This window comes from Nannospalax galili, unplaced genomic scaffold (assembly GCF_000622305.1).
Source record: "Nannospalax galili isolate Female #2095 unplaced genomic scaffold, S.galili_v1.0 scaffold586, whole genome shotgun sequence".
NCBI lineage: Eukaryota > Metazoa > Chordata > Mammalia > Rodentia > Spalacidae > Nannospalax > Nannospalax galili.
The window spans coordinates 3,536,636-3,542,494 of record NW_008355363.1 but is presented as its reverse complement, the minus strand read 5'-3'; positions in this window follow the sequence as shown (position 1 = coordinate 3,542,494).

The following is a 5,859-nucleotide window of genomic DNA, read 5'->3' as shown; positions in this document are numbered from 1 at the left end:
TCCATAAGGTAGAAAAGGAAGGAACACTCCAAAATTCTTTCTAAGAAGCTAGTATTACTCTAATACCAAAATAGGACAAAGACCCATAAAACAGAGAAATTCATAGCCCAATTTCTCTGATGAACATAGATACAAAATCCTCAATAGAACAATCAAAAGCTGAATGCCAGAACACATGAAAAAGATTATGCATCATGATCAAGTTGACTTCATTCAAGAGATGCAAGGATGTTTCTACATATCTAAATCAATAAATATATTCCACCACATAAACAGACTCAAGTACAGAATCTATAGAATCATCTCATTAGATACAGAATACATATGACAAATCCAACAGTCTTTCATGAAAAAAAAGTCATGGACAGTTTAATTTCATATGGCCCATATCACAAGAAATAAAAGAAATATACAACAAGCTCATTGCCAACCTCATACTAAGCAGAGAAATCATAAAACCATTCTCATTAAAAGAGGGAATAAAACAAAGATACCCACTTTCTCCATTTTTATTCAATACAGTACTTGAAATCTTGGCTATAGCAACAAGCAAATTGAAGGTGAGAAAGTGGATACAATTTGGAAGGAAAAAATCAAATTATCCTTAATTGAGGATGATATAATTCCATACACAAAGGACCACAAAGTCTCAATCAGAAAAATCCTAGAGGTGATAAATACATTCAGCAAAGGAGCAGGATGTAAAATTAACACCTCCAAAAACAATAGCATTCCTGTATTCCAACAAGAAACATCAAAAAAGAAATCAGGAAAACTTTCACATTCACAATAGTCTTTAAAAATATAAATTATCTTGGAATAAATATAACCAAACAAATGAAGGACTTAACAGTAAAAAATTTAAAACATTGAAATAATTTGAAACATCAGAAAATGGGTAGATTGCCCATACTCAAAGATTGGTAGGATTAATATTTTGAAAATCGGTCATCTTACCAAGTTAAACAATCCCCATTAAAGTTCCAACACAGTTCTTCACAGAAATTGCAAAAAATAATCTCAAATTTCATATGAAAACACAAAAACCCAGGATAAAAAATATAATTTTCACCAATATTAGACCTCCTGGAGGTATTACCATCACAGTTTCGAATTATATTATAGATACATAATAAAAACAATGTTAGTGCTGGCACAAAAACAGATACTTTGATCAGTGAATAAATTGAGGACCCATATTTAAATTTGCATTTACGGTCACCTTATTTTTGCAAAAGTGCCACAAATACACACTGGAGAAAAGACAACATGTACAAGAAATTGTGCTAGCCAAACTGGATAGCTGAATGTAGAGGAATAAAACTAGAACCCTGTCTCTCACCATGCCTAAAAACTCAGTACCAAATTGATCAAGGACCTCATCATAATACTCATGGTCATATGGTTAACTTACCAGCTACGCATGAAAATTGGAAAAATTCATGACTGGAGAGATGGCTCAGAGGTTAAGAGCACTGACTGTTCTTGCAGAAGACAGGGGTTCAAACCCTAGAATCCGCATGGTGGCTAACAGCAGTCCACAGCTCTGGTTCCAGGGGATCCCATTCCCTCTTCTCACCTCTGTAGGCATGGGTGCACTTACATATATGCAGGCATAACACTCATACACATAAAATGAAAAGAAAAAAAAAGAATGAAAATTGCAGAAATTCAATATTTTTTTTAAAAAAAGGACTCAATTCCCTGAATCTTAGAGAGGACAAATTTTGGAATATACTGAATCTTATATGCATACCATAGGATTTTTTAAAAAAACAGGACTCGTATAGCACAGGCATTAAGTCAAAGACTGACAAATGGGAACACACAAAACTAAAAAGCTTCTTATAGCACATGACACCATCCTTTGAGTAAAGAGGCCAGCGTTCAGAAAATACGAAGCTGCAGAGACTTTATCCCTGAAGAGAAAACCTATATCGAGCTTTGACCACTCGAGGCTCATGGGTCATTGTAGAAGAGGAGGGAAAAGATTCTAAGAGCAAGAAGTCATAGATGACCACAAGGAAACTGAGTTTTCCAGACAGCTGGCCAGTTATTCATATGTCCTCACAGCAATTGTGACAGCATGAATAAGTCCCATCTAAGGTCAAGCCAGAAAAAATCCTAGAATAGATATGAAGAAACAGGTAAGAAATGCCAGCCCTACTTGAGAATGTATTAGCAGTCAATGGCTACTAGTAGGCAGAAAGCCAGTCTTGTTTAAGGGTGAGACTCTGAGCCTGATTGACCATGCTCCAGTGGATAAGCACCTCAAAGGACATTTGGGGCACCTTTTCTACTCTATAGGCTTTATATAATAAATAATATAATAAATATAATCATATAATATAATATAATACAATGTAATATTACACATTAGAGTTCATGAAATTGTAGGGGGTAGTAAGATGGTTTTCAGAAATGATAGCATATATAAATACAGTGAAAATATATTGTATGAACTCAAGAACTCAATAAAAAACAGATAAGCATTTTAGTTTTTTTTAAAAAGAAGCAACAAAAGTGAGCAGAGTGGTGGGAAGTGTTCAGAAAGAGATGGAGAGGCAGAAATAATGTAAATACACTTCTTATGTACAAAGTTCTTAAAAAATTTTAAAGATATTTATTTAGCCAAAATTGAGGAAAAAAAAATAGTGCATCTTACAGCAGTTAGAAAGGCTAACATCAAGAAAAAAATGACAAAAAATGATTGCAATGATGTAAGGAAAAGAGAATCCTCATTCCCTGCTGGTGGTATTGCAGACTGTTGAGGTCACTGTGGAAAGCAGTGTGGTGAACACTTAACAAACTAAAAATAGGTCTACCATATGATCCTGCTATATCACTCCTAGCATATACTTAAAGAACTCAGTATGCTACTGGAGAGGTACTTGCTCAATCATTTTTGTTGCTGCTCTTTTCACAACAGCTAGCAACTGGAAACAACCTAAATGTTTCTCAACTGATGAATGGATAATGAAAGTATGGTACATTTAAACTATGTAGTTCTACTCAGTAGTAAAGGAAAATGATATCATATTTGCAGGTGAAAGGATGGAACTTGGAACTGTTAGACTAAGTGAGGTAATCCGGACTCAGAAAAAACAAGGGATGCATGTTCTCTTTCATTTGTGGATCCTAGGTCGAAATCTTTAGATAAGAGTAATATCATCATGTAAGTGCAGGGGCCAGGAAAAGGGAAAGTAACCAAGGGATGGGTGTGAAGGATCTCAGGAAAGGGTTGTAGTATAAAAGAGGATTGAGCAAAGGGAAATGAGGAAAATCAGGTGTCATTAATTGCTGAGGGCTGAGGGTGTGCTCTAAAGGGAAGGAGGAGAGAGGAGAGAGAGAGAGGGAGAGAGAGAGAGAGAACATAAATAATACTCAAGTAAGTGCTGTGTAAAACCAAAGGTAAATGCAGTATTTAATAAGTACTTAAAAATGCACATGTAAATGTGACTACATCATGAGTATAGTTGATGGCTATAGAACAAAAATCATAGTGTAAGGCATGGGTAACCTCCCTTTGAATTGTTGTTCAGGGTATTCCATGAGACTGCAAATATAATAAAGACTTGTCACAGCCCTTGATTGCTTCAGTACCTGAAGCAGAGACCCTATTTCTAAAGACAGGAAATACAGTATATTAAAGATGATGACATTTCTTTTTTAGTTGTTAGTCAGTGGAATCTCAGAGACCCCTCCAAACAATGCAAGCTTTTCGCATTTCTCTCTTTTTCTTCTTCTTTTTAAATTAAATTAAAATTTTATTTTGGGAAATCTCATACATGAGTACATTCTTTACATCCATTCCTACCAGTGTCCCCCAAATGTTACTATGTACCCCCACTTCCTCTCAATATCTTGCTCTCTTGTTATGTTCTCTCTCTCTCTCTCTCTCTCTCTCTCTCTCTCTCTCTCTCTCTCTCTCTCTCTGTGATACACTGAGTTCATTTAGTGTTGCTCATGTGTACCTATGTTTAACACTGCTCATTTTCAAACAGATAATCTTTCAGGGAGCTAGTCCCTGGAGAAAAATGATATTCCTTTCCTCAGTAGCCACTGATTATCTGGAGCTCTGCATCTTGATGTGAGGACCTATGAAATTCTCCCCATCCATATTGGCATTTCAACTGGTTTTGTCTTTATGCAGATATTATACTATGGAGATTTCACTGGGACAGCTTCCCTATCATGCCTAGAATGCATTAACTAGCAGCAGGCATTTTGTCTCTCTGACCCTTATATTCTTTCTTCCTCCTCTTCGTGCTGTTCTCTGAGCTGTGGGTGTACATGTTTCATTATGTATGTGTCAACTTGGGCTGAAACCAGTGAACTCACATTCACTTATTCTCTGCATTTAACTAGATGTAGAACTTTATGATAGTATCAAACTGTTGCAAAAATAATCTTCATTGGATGAGTAGTGAGATGTACACTTTTCTTTAATATAAGAATTTGTAGTTAGAGTAAGAAATTACATTGGTCTGGAGAAGTGACAGAAGTAGGTTTTTATGTAAGGTCAATGACCTGTCCAGGAATGAATATTTGGTTACATTTAAAGTATCATGCTTTATTTCTCTCCCATTGAGTGGGCCTTCAGTGTAATTAGAAAGATGTTTATTACCCCTAAGATAAGAGTGCCACAACTTCACTAATAGAGATAGTTTGTTGAGTTGGTCATTGTTGTGTTTGGTGGATTTTACAGCTGGGTAGGGTTATTGATTGGCTTCCTCCTTTGTCAACTTGCATAGTTTCATGTAATAGTATGACAGAGAGTTTCAGGGAGGAGGCTTCCAGTTCAGTTCTGGCTAAAGTGTTCCAAGTCCTATGTCTGAAATATGTGGTGTCTTCACCAATAGGTGCTTACCTCCAAGTTGGGAAGCAATCAAGGGCTATGCTAAAAGTGCGTATTATGCAGGGAGTCCCTTGGGATTCCCTGACCAACAGTTTATAACTTTATACCCATTACACTTGGTAAGATTCTATTGTTGAAGTCACAACAAATGAGTCACAGGCCATTGAAAAATCATATTGATGCTGACCTCGATGCTTGATCAGTATCAGTTAGCTTCCATTGTGCTGGAAGTTCGTAGCTATGCATATTACCATGGTGAAAAATAATCAACAATCTTACCCAACTATTAACTCTGTGAGATAAAATAACAGCTAGTCTGGCAAGATATGCCTACTAGTACAATACTGGATGAATTTTATTGGAATAATAACCACTTTCTGATTGAATATAAGGCCTCCTCCAGAAGACAGAATTCATGCCCAGTATTATTATCTGGTGTAAATAACCTGTGTCTTACTACGTCATGGACTCCAGCGGAGAACTTTATTCTATTAGTCTGCTAAATAGAAATAGTAATAAACTACTTTTTGTGCCGGCATTTCACTACAAACAGATTTGTGTATCTCGCAGTCCTCATCAGAGAATTTTCTTTTAAAAGTAGATGGTTATTGATACAGAAACCTACAACTTATCAGAATGCATACAATAAGGGACAGTGGAGTGCTTAAAATCTAAATACAGCATCTATATCTCATCCACTCCTCTCAAACTCAGGGATCATTGTGGAAGAAAAGGTTGAAAGATTATAAAGAACCCAATATAGTGGTTGTTTGCAGAGAAAGAGTATTTGCTAGATGTGGCAAGGTTGCTGTTCACATAATCTCACAGCAGCTGTCACTGCATGCCCAAGACCTATTCATGAGCAACTCAGTCAAAATCTCAGCTCAGATACAGGAGAGTTTGTGAAGTTCCACCACTAGCTGAAAAACTGTTACCATTTGATGGCTGCTGGAGCAGGAAGAATCTATTTTCTTCAGAGGCATGGCTCCTGAGAGTTACCT